At 35.2% G+C, this 18,609-nt stretch overlaps 1 protein-coding gene across 12 annotated transcripts in view; it reads left to right on the plus strand.

The window, feature by feature from the left end:
- The window catches only part of FANCM (FA complementation group M), a 765,839-nt gene that overhangs the window by 112,427 nt on the left and 634,803 nt on the right, over positions 1–18,609 (plus strand). For all 12 annotated transcript variants that reach the window (XM_072962981.1, XM_072962983.1, XM_072962982.1 and 9 more), the window contains exon 26: positions 16,185–16,307. The gene's annotated coding sequence lies outside the window, so the exon portion shown is untranslated. The remainder of the gene's footprint in view (positions 1–16,184; positions 16,308–18,609) is intronic.

An 18,609-nucleotide genomic window follows, 5' to 3' on the forward strand; every position in this document is an offset into this window, starting at 1 on the left:
CCAATGCTACTGGTCTACAAATCACGCTTTAAGTAGTAAGGCGCCATGATAGCGGTAAAAATACCCCAATATCCTATTTCCGTAATTACATAATAAATATTTACAACGTGAAAATTTTTTATTTGGTTGTATCTTGTAGATGAGCCTTGAATCCAACAGGTAGCTCCAGAAATGCTACTGATATAGCACGCCATTTAAATTAAAAATGGAACAATCCTGTATCTAGAATAAGCAAATCATAGAGACAGGAAGTAAATTAGAAGTTACCAGGGACTCTGGGAAGAGGAATTTGAGTTATTGCTTAATGAGTACAGAATTTCTGTTTTGGGATGACAAAAAGTTTTGGAAATAGATAGTAGTAATGGTTGCACAACATTATGAATGCAATTAATACCACTGAATTGTACACTTAAAATGGTTAAAATGGCAAATTTCATGTTATATGTATTTTACCATAATACAAAAATATTAAAAATTAAAAAAAGACCATTCCTTTCTGAGTAATATGTTTGCTTTATATGAGTTACATTTAAGCTAATTTTACTTAGTGAGTCTCATACTGTTTTTTATCCTGTAATGTCTTGAGTTGATGTCATTCTCTGGCAGTTGAGGCTGTGTCTTTTGGGGTCAGTCCCCATCACTAATTAGGCCCATATAGTCACATACTTTCCCAAGGTAAAGAAAAATCTTTTATGAGTTATAGTTCTCAGGGTACCTACAGATAAACATTCATTGTGTTATAAAAATAAAGCCTGATATTATGTGATTTTATCCATAAAAAATTCATTTGGAAGGAAAAAAACTTGAATTGTACAGTAATATTTTAAGTTCAGATTTAATTCTTACCGCAGTCTGAGTTAAATATAGAGCTTTCTAAAGCAAATAGAAAGTAGATGAAGTAGAATTAATTATTGGCAAACATTCTGTTACCCAAGTGAGTAGCTATCACTTTAAAAATAGCTTTAGAGTCATGTCTGGAGCCTTTTTTATTCTTTGTGACATGCTTTAATTTAGTATAATTTTAGCACAGTTTTCTCATCTCTGATAAAAAGGGTTGGTTTTGTCTGGAAAGGAGACACTCTGGTTTTCTTCTTCCCTTCTTCCTCCATGCATCTTACAGACAGCTGTGAGTAATAGAAGTGAAATTGTGTGGTAGACTCCTCACCTGGCTCATGTATGTGGTATTCTTGTTTTGCCATTTGTGCCTTTTGTCACCTGGAAAAAGGCATCAGAAAAATGCAGAGTGCACGTTTTTTCCTGAAAGTGTTGTTCTGCCCCCTCTCTGTTGACATGTATCAAGATTCAGGCAGTGGGAGACACACTCTTTATGGCTCAAAGGAGTGTTATTTTTGCCTTACAAGGTTTTTTTGTTTGTTTGTTTCTGAACATCTGCAACTCCCTCAGGATTATGATTTGCACTAAAAATAAAACAAATGTAGCTTGTGATTCACCTCATTTTCACTGAGTCAGGGTTGTAGATTGTAGGGAAGATTCAATGACATCAGAGAGTTGTAAAAATGGAAATAAAATTGCTGAATCCCAAAATGAATGTAGAAGATGATTACAGTAACCTGTGCATGCCAAAACCCAAGCCTAATGTCTGGAACCTCTGACTTCTTCCAGATTTTACATAAGGAAATCATTTTAATGTTGTATTATTGCAGCCCTCATGATTACCTGGAACCCTTAGGGATTTTTTATGTGTTTCCACAGATGTTAGCATGAGAAATAATATGTTAGAGTTTATGTTTAAAAAAAATCATCAGATCGTATCTCCCCAAGTCAGTCTCACTCAAGGCAATACTTTTAATAAATTCTAAGCACAATTCAACTACCATTGTGAAAAGAAGGATTAACAACCTAGGCAAGGATGCTATTAGCTAGTATAGGCTTATGAATGGACAGGCAACTACAATAAATGAACTCTCCTGGCAGAAAACTTTCTCCTACAACTCTAAAATTTCATCATTAGTAATTGATTTCTATTGGCCTTGTGGGTTTTTGGCTTTTTAAAGGTTTTATACCAAAATACAAATGTACTTTCAAGGCGTGGTACATTAAAAACAGAGAAATTGGATTTGTAACTGGTTTGAAGGCTGTGCTCAAATAGTGCCTACGGTATCTCTCTGTTAATGTGTCTTTTGAAATGTTGGGTTCAATATTTGAGAATTATTTTATTCAAATGACATACTCATTAAAGTGGCAACGATGAAGCTGGGAGACAGCTAATATGTCAAAAGATAGAATTAAAATCTGAATGTTCCTGATTAGCTGGAGTAGGAGATAGAAGGTTAAATCTAAGAAAATTAAGTTTCCTAACACTAAATGTAAAGTGCTGCACTTAGGTGAAAAAAAAAAGACAACAAAATCCCCCAATGTATAATGTAGTAAATGTTAGAGGTATTGTTGACTGTAAACTTAAGTTGACAGTGTGACGTTAATTGCAAAAAAGGTAGTAATGCAATCATTGATCCTATCACAAGGAAATAATACACTCCTTCCCTCACATCCAGTAGATTGTGTTTAGTTCTGTGTGTCATTTTTTGAAAATGACTTTGGTCAACTGGAGTATATCCAGAGAAGCATGAACTAAAACTATATCAGACAAGGTATAGTCAAGGAAATGAAAAATGTACACAATGGAAGAGAGAAACTTAGATGGACTTGATTCTACCTTTAAATAACTGACAGACTGTCATGTAGAAGAATTAAATTTATTCTGGGAAGCCTCAGAGGCAGACCTAGAAGCACAAGAGAGTGTTGGAGAGAGGGATACTTTGGTTAAAGAGTTATCTGAAAATGGAGGTGCTGCTTTAGCGGGAAGTTCTCCACTACTAAAAGTTCAAATGTTCATGCAGTGACTCGTCAACTACTTGTCAGGGATCTTGTGGAACATATTCTCTGTTTAATGCTTTGTACTGTTGTTAATAGACATCTTGAAGGAGACTGAGGTGCAATCAATAGTGGGACACATAATAGGGGCTTGGAGTCTGGAGAAATAGTATCAGGAGGAGAAAGCACCAAGAGACAGCACCCAGGCAAAATTTTGCCTGAGCAGCTGTTGCCAAGAGCCAGCCTGTGTGGCAGGTGGGGATGAGGAGAAGAGGAGGGTGATGATGCATTCATTCACTCATTCAACATAATGCCATATATGAGACCTTATACTAGATACTGGTGATAGACATGAACAAGATGTGATTCCTGCCAATTGGAGCTTATATTCTGGTAGTGACAGAAATACAGAAAAATAATTCATAGCACAACATGGAAAGTGGTTTGGCAGTAGATGGTAGGCAATTAACTAGGGATCAATAGGCACTTGTGATAGACTGATCAGTAAGTTTATAAACATGCAACAAACAATTCAAACAATTCAAATTTGCAACAAGAAAACCATGATGATGCTGTATTGATTTTTTTTGTCAACTAATGCATATACTCGAACTGTTTTTTGGGTCAACCTATGGAAAATTTATAGTAAGAGGAGTTTCCCTTAACAATAGTTCATGCAAGACATGTGGGGATTTTTTTTGCCTGCAAGCTTTGTGTGAGTTTACAGTGTGATATAGCAGCCAACACAGCCTATGCTTTAAAAAATGCAGTAATAGATGCATTTAAAATGAGAATAATGAGAATAATAGAAGTAACAGAAGACTGTATCTGACACATAGAAAGTACTATGATTTAAAGGCGAATATTGATGGTATAAGCAAGATCGTTTTTCAAATGCTGTGAAATACAATAAAAGGAACTGAATGGTTTTTTTTTAGCTCACAAAGGATATGATTTATGAGGAACCTAATCTAATATTTTAATGGTACTTAATGTCATGTGGAAGAGTGATTAGACTTACATAGTTGTAGCTCCGGAGAATTAACTAGAACAAATCAGAGAAGTTAAAGAGAGGGAAGATTTGGCTCAGCCCCAAGTATAACAGGTCTGATAACTGCAGAGGACTGCCTTTTGATCTAGTAAGCTCCCTGTGTGTGATGTCATTGATGACCTAACTTTTCACTGCTCCCTGTATCCACATCCTTTGCCATGTACCTTAACAGTGCCTCCCACAGTGGGCAGACCAGTCTTCCCTGCTCCTTAACTCTGGGCTGAACCCTGTGACTTGCTTGGCCAGTGGGATATTAGCAGATGTAACACAGCAGAGGACTGAAGTAGGCTTGCACATTGGATTTGTTTTCTACTGCACCTTTGCCAGCGCCGTGAGAACATGCTTGGATTAGGCTGTTGAAAAGTGAGATGCACATGAGCAGAGTGAGTCATCCTCGTCATCCCAAGTGAGACCTTCCTAAATTAGCTCAGCTCCAGCTGACCTCCAGACATCTGAGTTCAATACAACTAAGTCCAGAACTGTCCAGGCAAACCAGACTAAATTACTGTCCCAGTTGTTTATTATGAGCTAAATAAATACTTATAATTTTAAGCCACTGTATTTTTAGGTGGTTTCTTATGTACTATTATTGTTGCAGTAGATAGCTGATTCTCTGTTGGTTGGTCATGTTCAAGAAGGGGATGGATGACTATAGAAAAGGATACTTGGATGGACACAGGCTAATTAGTTCCAAAGATAGTTCCCTTCTCAGGAACTACAATGATAATATCAACATGATAATGAATACTTAATGAGCAGTTACTATCTGCCAGGTATTGTTTTAAGGGCTTTACATGTGTACTTACTCCTATGAGGTAGTTACTCTCATTGTTTCCATTCTACTAGTAAAGAAACAAGCACAGAACACACAACTAGTAAATGGCGGATCTAGGATTGGATGTAGGCATTTGGTTCCAGAAGTCACACCCTTTATCAGCATACCATGCTCACACTGGCCCATGAGTTACGTTCAGTATTACTAAAGCCCACTGGAAAGTGGGCATTTATAGCTCCATCTATTTATTAAGTGGGAAAATTAATCACTTCTCTAAATGCATTTTTTGGAGATATAGGAAAACTTTCAAAACATGAGCTATATTAGATAAAATTGAAAATGGGTCCTTAGTGGCAAATCGTTGACAACCACTGCTTTAAGCAGCTATCTAACCTTGAGTCCATGATTCTTAGATGGACTCTCTTCTAATGCTAATATATGAGTTTTCTTTTCTTCAAAATAATAATTTAATAAAAAGCATTGCATACAAATTTCTTTAGACCACTTGCTCTACAGTAAGTACTTCATAGGGCCATTTATGAAGAAAATATAAATTTGTAGATGATAGTAGAAATGTTCTTCTCATCTACCAAAAAAGACGTGTTACAACATAAAGAAAATTAAAAAGAAAATGCATATTGGCCAAACTATGGGCGGTGGCGTTGTACTGTAATAAAAACTCTTTATTATACTGGATGTGGAGTTAGAATTAGCAATATATTTTAGTTGATAAATTAAACATGTTATGTGAGTTTTTGTTTATGAAGACATTTGGGTGAACATGGCTTAATCTTTCATATCTTACTGAATGCTGTAATTATGCTACTTTAATGGTAACAAAATCCATATTTTGATAAAGTCTCTGTAGCTGAAGATAAATATTGAACAGAATTCAATTTGAACTGTTGAAAAACATCTTTTTCTAAATCTAATGAACTTACATAATATGAGTTTAGCAGACGAGCTCTGTTTTTAAAATTGTTTAAAAATTATTCTCTTCTACATTGCTTGCTTTTCTAAAATCATAGCTATTTTTAAACTAAAGAAGTTGGCAGCAGTGGAGCTATAGCTGATCTCTTTTGAATTTTTATTTCATTTCTTGAATAAAAGATCACCACTGATCAAAAACTACCTGAATGCAAGTGATCTCCAGCTTCTCACACACATTTCAGAAGGGAACATATACATTATTTTTGAATATGTAAAACTGTTTGATCTAATGTTTATACATATATATTTACTTAAAAATATAAGTGTATATTGTGATGATCTGTCAGTCTTGGCAGGTTTTATTGGCAGCTTGAGTTGGGATATCCTGGACCAAAGCTGATTTAGTAATTTTCTGTGGATTTACTTAGTTATTCTTTTACATCTATGGGTGGATTTTCCTATTCACACGAAAGTAAACTAAGTGAGAAGGAAAAAAATTTCATTAACAGGAAATAAGATCTATATGGCAGTAATTACTTAGCTTTACTGGGGATGGAAACATGGCTATTACCCTATTCTGGGCCACTTGTAGAGGACACTAATTGACAACTCTTTTTCCCTGAGTCCACACTTAGATTTGGGAAGTCTTATTGATTTTAAAATTATGTAATTAATTATTATAATATATTAAAAATACTCCCCTCTTTTATTATGCAAATATAACTTTTTCTTAGTTTGAACTGATCTTTGTTGGTTATTAATACAATGCTCCAGGCAACTGCTGCCAATTGGAGGCAGCTATATATAAGTTTAAACCTATTTATTATCCTGGAGTTCACTGTGTTTAGAAATGCCCAGATGGTTGATCAGAGTTTTAATGTAATAAAAATAAAACATCTGCTGATCACTCCCTGGGGACCAGGCACTGGCTTCAATGTTATACCTGCACTATCCCATAATTCTTACAGCAGCCCTATGAAATAGGTATTATCATTATTCCCATTTTATAGATGAGATAATTCAGGTTTAAAGTGATTAGATTAAACTTGCCCAAAGTTATAGAGCCCAGTAACTTGGTGGTGCCAGTATTGAGATCAGCTCTGATTTTCTGAATTCACAGCTCAGACTCTTCATTTCTCTTTGGTATCATTCTTTTTTTCATTTAAGTTTTTGATGGTGTGTCAGCAACACTCTGTTTCAGTCAATCTCCATCCTATGCTGATTACACTTTTCTGCAGAGTGGCTTGTTCTCTGGAAGTAGGATAAAGGGACCTGTTGCTTTTTTTGTGAAGGAAACAAATGAGCCAGAAAGCACATTATGGTAATCATTCCTTATAGCACAACATTGGGAATTTGAAATATTGTAATGATTTTGAAGTTTTGTAAGTAGTTGTCATAATATATGAAAAAATATCCCCCCTTTAAAATTAAGCAAATACAATGTTTCCTTGGTTTGAAACAATGCTTCATTGGTTATGAAAGGTAGGTTAGTCAAAATTAAATACTACCCTTTTACATGGGTTGAGAAATGTAACCAAAACCTTAAATACTGCCCTCAAGTGCTTTATAGAATCGACAGTGTGTGCAGTCCCTGGAAAATACTAATTCATAAAGAATAATAGGTGTTAATACTCTGCTTAGCATTTCAATGTCACAATTAAAAATTCTACAGGATAGTTAATTGAATGTTTTATGCTTCTAGAAAGGGCCTTGATCCTCAGAATTGCATACTAATATTAAAATTCCTCTTATATAATGCAGAAACTCTTTAATGAATTAAACATTTATATTTCAGATGAGAGCATTATATATTTTTACCAACTTTTTATGAAAGAAATGTCTAGCGTTAATGTGTTAACTTCACATTTGGTGGTTAAATCAGACTTTTGAGGCTTAAAATATCCATGCAAATTATCATAATTCTCCCACATAATAGAGTACCCTTTATATGAGCAATTATTATAATTTTATTTTTCTAACTGTAATATTATTAAGTTGTCAGATGAGGCTACAAAACATTACGTGTGCCAATTTCCTCTTATTAGTAATCTTATTTGGTTCTTTCCTTTTTCCATTTTGTAAGTTTTGAGCTTCTCAGCCTAGTCTTTATTTTTCTCTTGATGCTAATTAATGAAATGCTGGCAGACTAGCAATAAAACTGTAGGGACTTCTAACTGCTGATGAAAATCTCAGCAAGACAAGAAGGTTAAAATATTCCCTCTTCCTCTATATCTGCAGAAATATACACATAGTTTTATTTTTGTCATAAAACAATTCCTGCAAATTTTATTTCTAACAAAGGAGTCTTGTAAAATGTCTGAATTTCATGCATTGTTGCTCTGTTCTGGGAAGTCTGTAATTACATTGTTTATTTTACATAATAATTTGTTGTTCTGAAAATAATATTTAAACCAGCATTTCTGTTTTCTAAATGGTAAAAGTACTTGAAAGTTAAAAAGGTTAAGTCAGAAGGGATTCTTGGTACTTCCTTTACCTCTCGTATGCTGAAGGAAAAGAAACATAAAACCTATTGGATTCCTTATTTGAACAAAAAGTTCGAGAATCTAATTTATTGTATTATAATTGTTTGTTAAGTTTATAATTATGTCTTAGTGAAAGGGAGAGATTGAAAAGCTCTTATGAAATTATTACAGTGCATGCCCATGCCTGCAGAGCAGAGAGAAAAGAAGACGTTGTCATTTATCTGGTGTCTATGGTTTTGGCACGATATACCAGATTTTTCTCATTTGAAGAAGTGAGACAGCTACTTAGTAAAACATATCAGCCCATCTCAGCTCAGGCTGGGAGACAAACAGTTGTGGCACTGAGGCAAGATCAGGCACAAGGCAGGGCTTTAGTATCCCTTGCAGATGCGGCTCTAGGTTGTTGCCTCATTGCTGGCCCAGTGGGCTTTGCATGCACCGTGGTCTTGAGAGAATTGAAGAGTATTCTCCCTTGGAGTTAGGGCCTCCCTTTCAGTCTTTTCTCCAGCATTAGCTGTCTTCCCTTTCTAATTTAAGATGACTTTGTATTAACCTGACTTTGACCTAGAGAGGAAAACCTTTTAAGGAATTCTGAATTTTCCCATCTTCTCATGAAATGCTTTATCTCATTCTGATTTATAGCCTTTCTCCTTGCTTTCCCTTCAGCCCCTGGGAAGGCAGAATTTAAAGCAGAAAAATCAGCCTCTCTCTAGACCACTGAGGACCTTCCTCAAGGGGGAGAATGATAACCCATTCCCTTTTCCTTTTTATTATCTCTCATTCCATCTCTGGAAAGAATCAAGAAAGAAAATAAGTGGTGTTTTTGAGAATTTCAGTTAATAAGGTGTGGATGGGTTAGAATCTTACTTTACCTACGCATGATGAGAGTAACTCTCTAAGTTGAGCCTTCTAAATCAGAAGTTTCATGCACATTATTATGGCATGTGCTGTTCCAGAAATGCTAAGCAATTTTCAGTATGCATAAACCTCAGTCTTGGTTCACTTATGGTAATATAATGTCACTGGATGATAGATTGAGGTCAGAAAAAAAGAGCAGTATCCTCAGACCATTAGGTCGTACCTTTTCACACCAACTTAGGTTGTCAGTTTTTATTTTCTTGTGAGGAATGCTATCTATAAGAAGCAGACATTGTAGTTATTGAAGTCCTTGTTGCATCTGTAATGCATTACTGGACCACTTGGAATGAGCAATGATGAGATAGATCAAGACAGTTCCATGGTGCTTTCGGCCATTTTAACATGAAATGTTTATGGACACAGAGGCAACCCTATCTGCAGTATAGCAGTTGGTTGTGAATATGGAACTTCAGAATTACCCATGTCAGTTATGAACGGTCAACAGGAAATCCAATATATGACGTTTCAACTTAATGCATTGCTACAAATATTCACTTTACAAAATATTTACCACAGGATGCCTTTAAGTATGGTGTTCCTAATTCAATTAAAATGATTCAGATAAGAAGATTTGTTTGGAATGCACAATAAAACTTTTTTCAAACAATAGTAGTATTTCTATCTGTTAAAGACTAAATAGTATTACATGATGAATAATCCATAATATGACAAAAATATCAGTGTGGTAAGAAAGAAAAGATAAAACCTTTGTTAATTGCAATGGAAAGTATATTTTACTGTCTGATGTCTCTTCTATATTTTTCCTTTTGGGTCTTCATTATTTTGAATTCGAATTTGGAATATTTTGTATATGTGTGTGTTTATTGTATGTAATTGCATATGTCATTCTTGGAATTTGTTTCCATCCCTAAACTCTATAGAGTTTATAGAGTTTATATATATATATATATATAAAATAGTGTAGAGTTCCAATTTTAAAAAGCTAAACAATAACAACAAAATCAAATAAACAAACAAAAATCAAAGCAAAGGAAAAAAACAACAAAGACACAAACAAACCCCTCACCCGGAATGGATAACTGAACATAATTGAAAAACCCTTTGGAGATGATACCTATTAAATCAGGGCAAGGGGTGATTCAGAGTTTTTCTTTCTGTGACACTATGTGGATATGAGTGGCCCCAAATTGGAAGTTTTGGTTCTGAGTCAGATTTATAGCCTGTTATTATGGAGAAGAAAGCAAGAGAGTGAGAAGAAAGGGGAGCATCAGGACAAGATATCAAAGAACCGTTATTGTCCGTTTGCCAGGAGCTTAAATCACAGAATCTCTGAAGCTCTACCACTAGCACTATTTTTGTGGTGGTGTGACAGGCACAACCTGGCATACACATTAGAGATGTTCAATAATTTTTCTAAGTGAGATGCCATATTCATCAAAGTGATCTTTCAATAGCTTAACATCTTTCGTCATATTCTTGGACATAGGAGACTGGGAAAGATTGAGTTGCCGGGGAAACCGTTTCTTTTCACATCTACTCTGATTTTCCCATTAAATAAACTCACGTAAGAAGTGGGATTGTCTTAGGAGAACCCTAACTTAGGTTCTTTGGTTACCTTGTATTTCTATCTTACAGATAGAATAAACATGATAGTACTTCCTTATTTTGACCCTGAATTTTGAATATTATATCTCATTAATTGTTATGTTCCGGTATAGAATTTAGGTTCGCTATAGGAGGTTAGGGGAGAGTAGAGTACTGGCTCTGATCTGGGCAGTTATCACTGCTGCTTTGGATGGCTATGGAAGATGATAGTAGTAGCAGAGACCAGTGACTAGAGCAGATAGTAACGAGGCCTTTGTAACATTGTGTAGAATTACAGGTCAAAAGAGATTGAGGGGATATACCAGCCTACATTTTTTTTAATATTTATTTTCTTAAGGATCTCAATTCATCCATTTTGAACAAGCTCCAAGCATCTTGAGTCAGTAGAGAAGCAGTGTGGTAGATGGAAGAATTAGATGGACAACAAGTCTTGGCTTTGTTTTTACATTTTGAGCCTCCATTCCTCATTTGAAAAATAAAGATGAATAATACTGTCTACAGAATCAAAATGTAGTCTGAATTAAATGTTATAATGTATGTGTAAGTGCTTTTGTAAAATTGCTAAGAGCAATGAAAATGGTATTTAATAGTGTTTCCATCCAGCCTCTCCTCCCTCATGCATTTCTTTCTCCTGTTTATGTCAGTTCTAGGTAGTTTAATGACCATATATGGGGATAAAAAGATGAGACTAAAATGAAATCGATTTATTCTGCTCTGTGGGAAGTTCTGTATGCTTCCCTTAGCTTTTCTGTTTCTTTCAGATTTAGAATTTGTGTGGATGAAAAATGTGTGAATGACAATATGATTTTTTTAATGAAGATGCTGTTTGAATAACTTTATACATACAGATCAGAAATGTAGCAAACAACCAATTTTATGAATTTGTCATTTTAGCATGTATGTATATGACATATAATGCTCATCATCTAAAAAAGGGGAGAAAGACAAAGGGTAAAATAATAAGCAGAAATGGTGATGCAGGCAACGGCTCCACCTGTTCCTGGATTAATATTCAGAGCAGTTTTGGCACCAGTGGGATTGACCTTTCTAGGGTGTATAAGCAAGAAACAGCAGGATAGCAATAAATGAGGAAGCCATTTTGCACATACATTGGTCAATGTTCCTTGTCAGCTATGCTATTGCCCACTTGGCTTCAGACCGTCTATCCAGTGCTTACAGACAGTTTGTCATAACTTGCAGCTTGTTTCTTTAGGGCATCTCCCCCACACCCTATGACATAATTGCCTATCCTGCATTTTGCAGTTGCCTATCCACCAGATAAAGTCTCCTTAACACATTTTATTATGGACACATCCTATATCACCCATATTAACAAGAAATACCATTTTTATACTTACATATTCTGTACATAGATATATAACTTTTATACTTACATAATATGTACATAGACACATAAACTCTTCAGCACCCATAGGCACATGCCGTCATTTATAGACCTGGGGAAAACGACAACTATTACATTAGCAAATGGTGAGAGAGTGAACCCAACATACAAGTTCTCTTCAGACCCTTCTATGAGATAAGGCAAGTTGAACTATCATATTAGTAATTGTTCTGATATTATAAAGAAGTCTGGGAGATTAGATGACCTGTCCCCTCCACTTGTTTGCTGAAAATTATGTCACTATGGCTTTGTATGGCTAGGTGTCAATATGGTGGATTTTCTTTGTTTGTCTCATTGCTCTTGCAGATTATTTTTTATTTTTTTTTAATCAGAGTATAGCCAGTTACAATGTGTCAATTTCTGGTGTACAGCACAATGTCCCAGTCATGTATATAATACATATATTTGTTTTCATTAAAGGTTATTGTAAGATATTGAATATAGTTACTTGTGCTATACAAAAGAAAAAATTTTAATCTATTTTTAATATATAGTGGCTAACATTAGCAAATCTCAACCTCCCAAGTTTATCCCTTCCCACCCCCTTTCCCCTGGTAAGCGTAAGATTGTTTACTATGTCTGTGAATCTGTTTCTGTTTTGTAGATGAGTTCATTAGACTAGATAGTGTTTTTCAGATATTTTGAATTGTTACCCACGGAAAGAAAGCATTTTATATCCTGACCCAATACATGTAAGCCTAACTATATAACATAATTTAAAAGACAACTTTCATGAGCCACTAAATAATTGCAAAGCAGTTTGAAAAACATTTTTCTAATTGAAAACAAGTTAGCTGAGATCTGGAGGCTTATTTTCTTTTTTATTTATTTCTTTTTTTTTTAATTTAAGTATAGTTGGTTTACAATGCTCTGTTAATTTCTGGTGTACAGCATAGTGATTCAGTTATACATATGTATTCCTTTTCATATTCTTTTTCATTATAGGTTATTATAAGATATTGAATATAGTTTCCTGTGCTATACAGTAGGATTTTGTTTGTTTACAGTGGACTTAGTAGTTAGTACCTGCAAATCCCAAACTCCCAATTTATTCCTCCCTCTCTCCTTCCCACCTCACCCCCATAACCATAAGTTTGTTTTCCATGTCTGTGAGTCTATTTATATTTTGTAAATAAGTTCATTTGTGTCATTTTTGTAGATTGCACATATAAGTGATGTCATATGATTTTTTTTCTCTTTCTGGCTTACTTCACTTAGTATGACAATCTCCAGATCCAACCATCTTGTTGCAAATGGCATTATTTTATTCTTTTTTATGGCTGAGTAGTATTCCATTCTATAAATATACCACATCTTCTTTATCCAATCATCTGTCATGGACATTTAGGTTGCTTCCGTGTCTTGGCTCTTGTACATAGTGCTACTATGAACATTGGGGTACAGGTTTCTTCAAATTAGAGTTCCTGGAGGCTCATTTTCTTATAATCATTTACAGTTTCCTCTGAAAACAAGACTGAGGTGGGAATGGTAAAGAGTGATTTCCTTCACTATCTGTATATTTAAGATTTGTGAGGCTTGTGTTGATCAAGGGGTCTCATCATGACCTATTTGAAAGATCAAAGAATAAGATAAAGTCATTGAGCCAGACAGGTTTAGAAATTTCTTGGGAAAAAGACAGTAAGCTTTCTTTTCTGATGGAACTCCTTCTCTTCCTCCTTCTCCTCCCCTCTCCATATTACATGGATGTTGATGTTATATTGAAAGGCAGAGGTAGAGGCATTGGGGAAATTTATGAAGTTATTGTAATATGAGGTCTTGGAAGATCTTCATGAAAGCTCCTTTTTGTGTCAGGCTATATCTTTGACCTCCATGGTATGGAGTATGCTATGTTGCCAACAAAAATCTCAGATTTTACCCAATTATCTCTGACTTAATTTATGTTACCCCAGGACCTTTGGAGCTGTTGCTATTGGGGGGGTGTTGTGTGCTGCAGGAAAGATGGGTCCTTACAGCCTCAATAAGGTAGATGATTTGTGTCTTTTACCTCTAAACTTCTATGGCACTTACTATTTAAAAAATTTTTTTTAATTTAATTTTATTATTTTGAAGGGGAGGTAATTAGATTGTTTGTTTGTTTGTTTGTTTGTTTATAGAAGAGGTACTGGGGATTGAACCAGGACCTTGTGTATGCTAAGCATGCTCTCTACCACTTGAGCTATACTCTTCCCCCTTGGCACTTACTGTTTATTTTAGACAGTTTAGTTCTTTGCTATATGCTCTCTGATGATAATCTAATTATTTCATGAATTGTGTCTCCTCCAATGAATTTCTTGAGAACATCTTTTATTTATTTTTTTATCCTTTGCATAGCTCTAGGTAACTATTAGACCCCTCAGCCTTGCCACATACTTACTATTTTATTTGGCGGAAGGGAGAGAAGGAATATTAGGTCCTCATGTTCCCCATTTAAACCAATCAACCTACAATGATACATAGTACCTATTAGGGACTTACCTCAAGCACTGAACAACCTCCTTTTAGATTAAATCAAAGCAGAAATGTCAATTACACTGTGTACTTTCAGTACCTCTTAATCATTAATGTCATTGAAGTAATTTATTCTACAAATAATTAGTGAGATTTGTTATATGCCAGACACTATGTGAGGGATATTAACCATGAGCAAAATATTGTGGATCTTACTGTATGTTCTTTCTACCATTTACTTTTTACAAATCTAGTACTCTCATATTTTCCTGAATTTCTACTCCTTATTCCTCATGTTTTCTTCCAAATCCTCCCTCAGATATTTCATTTAAACTCTAGTATGAATAACCAATCATAGATTACAGTGATTTCTAGAGGCATTTATGCTTTTTTTAAACTAAAGGAAGAATTTTAATCATCAGCTACCAATAGTGGCCGAGGTTTATTAAGCATTTACTATTTCCATGCACCGCTCTAATCACTGCATGTAGATTAAGTCATTTAATTTTCACAGTGGTTCTATCAAGTAGGTGCTATTATTGTATATCTTATAGATGAGAAAACTAAAGCACAAAGAAGTTATGTAATTTGCCTCAAGTCACTAGGCCTGTAAATGGTGGAGCTGGGAGTTGAAACTGGGAGATTTGGCTTTAGCACTTATGCTGTCAACTGCAACATTATGCTACCTCTATTGTCATTGAGTTATTTCTTTGGAAAATTGATCATTCTAGGTCTATGAAATCATATACTGACTAGAAAAATTCCAGGCAGGCTTCGCTTCCAACTCAAGGCCAGCCCCTTGACTGCATTAAAATCTGTGGGAGGCCCTGTCTTTGCTCTGTGCTCTCCTCTTGTTGGGAATTGAGACTTTGCCTTTTGTTAGAATTTATCTTTAGAAGCAATTTGATTAGAAGAAAGCAATTAAGACACAGTCTTCCTAGTGGAAGTTTTAGTTAATTGGTGTGCCAGTTATTTGGCCATTGTTTTTCAGCCCCAAGTTGATCCTCTATCATTGATAATGCTGGACTGGGACTCACTAACCACCCTAAGTTGTTAGGATCTGCTGGAGAATCCAGAGATGCTGGAGGGAGACTGGAAGGCAGCAGGTGGGGAGAAGTGCTTGCTCCTTCCTATGTGCTGTTCCCATCAGTGTTGCCCTGCACTGCCACTTTATCTGGGTTTCCAAAATATTATCTTTGGCACAAAATTTAAGGAGGCAGACCTTGCACTTACAGGAGATATGGGAGTGCATCCTTAAGTTTTGTACCCTAGGCACCTCATTTGCCTCACTCTAGTCTCTGCCCTGAAAACTATTAACGATTTTCCTTAGAGTCTTTTTTAAAATGCACTTTTAATGTAGTTTCTTAATCATATTGTTGAACAGTTGTGTATTTTTCCTGTTCATTTGATGCTACAACATACGTATTCCCCCATGTTATTAATAATCTTTTAATTAATACATTTAATAGCTCTCAGACTCTATCATGTAGGAATTTGTATAATTGTTACAAGCACTATCACACACATGATCTCATTGCAATCCTTATAATTTTATGAGGTTATTTGGACAGATGTTATTCACTTTACAGGTAGGGGAAACTGTGGTTCTAATAGGTTAAAAGTCTCCCTCAAGATCATAAAATTACTAAGTAGCAGCATCAGGTTTCAATATTTGTTAATTGTTATTGCTATTAATAAAAGTAATCAGTACTATTTTATCAAAGCTCTGCGACTAAGTGTCCAAGTTGGGCTTTAAATTCTTGTTTTCTCTTACAGACTATGTTCTTCATTATAGCATTTTGCCTCATTAAATCAGGACACGTTAGAATCCTGTCCAGCAGACCTTCCTTCATACGAATTCAGAGGAGAGAAATGCTCAGAGAAGGCTTCCTGCAGAAGGTCAGACTTAAATTAGACCTGAAATGATGAGTGGGAGTTGAGGGGGAAAGAGAAGTGGAGGATAAGGAAGAGGTGAGAGAAGGACAGAGTTGAGGAAGGAGAGGAGACAGAGGTAGATAAGATAGGGGAGGAGGCGTCCATCCCAAAGGAGATTTCATGAACAACAACATGGAAGAATAAATATATTGTTAAGAAACTGTGAAGCTGGACTACTTTTGTGTGATTGCTGTGTGTCAGGCAATGAGGCCAAGTTAGATTATTGAGGTTGTTTTTATGGCCTTTATAATTGGGATGATCTTTCAAAAAGTCTGCTTCCACACGGAATCTCTGTCAGTCCATGGCTGCGGTGGGAAGCTGAGAACATTAAGCTACTCTTTCTGTTGAATTTAGTTTCTCTTTTGAGTTTGCAGTTTACTCTTAAAGATACACAACATTTGTCCTTTCCCCATTCTCTGTATTTGAAAATTATCGCCCTGGAACAGACCAGGAGTCTTACAGAGGAGGGTGAAATCCCACAATAATTCACTTGATCACATTTGTAGTACTATTCCTCAGGGGAAAAAAAATCTCATTCCAATCTCAGCTAGAAGTCAGTTTATTCACTAAAGCCTCAGGATTGAGACCCTTTGTATAATTTTAACGAGAAAATATATTGTAAGAAATTCATGCCTTGGCAAAAGGACAAATCAGAAAGGCCTTTTCCATCTGTTACTTCCATACAGTTCTTTCCACAGTGACAGACTGACAAAAAGGTTTATTCCTAGGATACCTTTAATGTTTAACGTTTCTTAATAAAATCCCTTTGTGGACAGTCAAATAAAAAACTTGATAAGTCAAACAGGAAATATTTGCTTAGTATACTGCGTTCTCAGAGTGGGCTCTTAATGTGTGTCATTAGTTGATGTAAAATTGGTACATAGTATTACATAAGTTCCAGCTGTTCAGTATTATCATACAATTGACCCTCTTTAGTTATTTCATCCCCCCTACCCCTTCCTCTCTGACAATTACCAATCTGTTCTCTGCTTCTATAAGGTTTTTTTTTTTTTAGCTTCACGTATGAATGAAATCACACAGTATTTGTTTTTCTCTGTCTGACTTATTTCACTTAACATAGTACCCTCAAGGTTCATCCCTGTGGTTGGAAATGGCAAGATTTCTTTTCTTCTTTTTTTTTATGGGCATACTTCAGATATTGCAGATCTGGTTCCATACCAACACAATAAAGCAAATATTGCAGTAAAGCAAGTCCTGTGAATTTTTTGGTGATGTTATGTTTACATTGTACTGTAATCTGTTAAAGGTGCAATAGCATTATGTGTAAAAAATCTACATACCTTAATTTAAAAAATACTTTACTGCTGAAAATGTTAAACCATCATCTGAGCCTTTAATGAGTTGTAGTAGTAGCATCAGAGATTACTGATCACAGATCACCGTAACAAACATAATAATAATGAAAAAGTTTGAAGTATTTCAAGAATTACTAAACTGACACAGAGACGCAAAGTGAGAAAATACTGTTGGAAAAATGGCACCAATAGACTTGTGTGATGCACAGTTGCATCAAGCACAACCTTGCCACAACCTTCAGTTTATAAAAAACCTAATGTATGTGAGGAGCGATAAAGTGAAGTGCAATACAGTGAGGTAAGTGGTGTATATGTATATGTATGTCAGATCTTTATCCATTTATTCATCAGAACAGTTATGTTGTTTCCATATCTTGGCTACTGTAAATAATGCTTCAGTGAACATAGGCATGCATATATCATTTTGAATTAGTGTTTTTGTAGTCTTTGAATATATACCCAGAAATAGAATAACTGGGTCATATGGTAGTTCTATTCTTAATTTTTTGAGGAATCTCCCTACTATTTCCATGGTGGCTGCACCCATTTACATTTCCACCAACAGTGCACAACTGTTTCCTTTTCTCCACATCCTTGCCAATATTTGTTATTTCTTGTATTTTTGAGAATAGTCATTCTAACAGGTGTGAGGTGATAGCTCATTGCAGTCTTGGTTTGCATTTCCCTAGTAACTAGTGATGTTGAATATCTTCTTGTTCCTGTTGGTCACCTGTATATTTTCCTTGGAAAAATGACTATTTCAGATCCTCTGTCCACTTTTTAATTGATTTTTTTGTTGTTGTTGAGTTGCATGATTTTTTCCTATATTTTGGATGTTAACGCCTTATTGAATATATTGTTTGCAAATATCTTCTCCCATTCAGTAGGTTGCCTTTTTAGGTTTTTTTGTATATATATATTTTTATTGAAGTGTAGTCAGTTTACAATGT

The sequence above is a fragment of the Vicugna pacos genome, chromosome 6 (genome assembly GCF_048564905.1).
Source record: "Vicugna pacos chromosome 6, VicPac4, whole genome shotgun sequence".
Taxonomy (NCBI): domain Eukaryota; kingdom Metazoa; phylum Chordata; class Mammalia; order Artiodactyla; family Camelidae; genus Vicugna; species Vicugna pacos.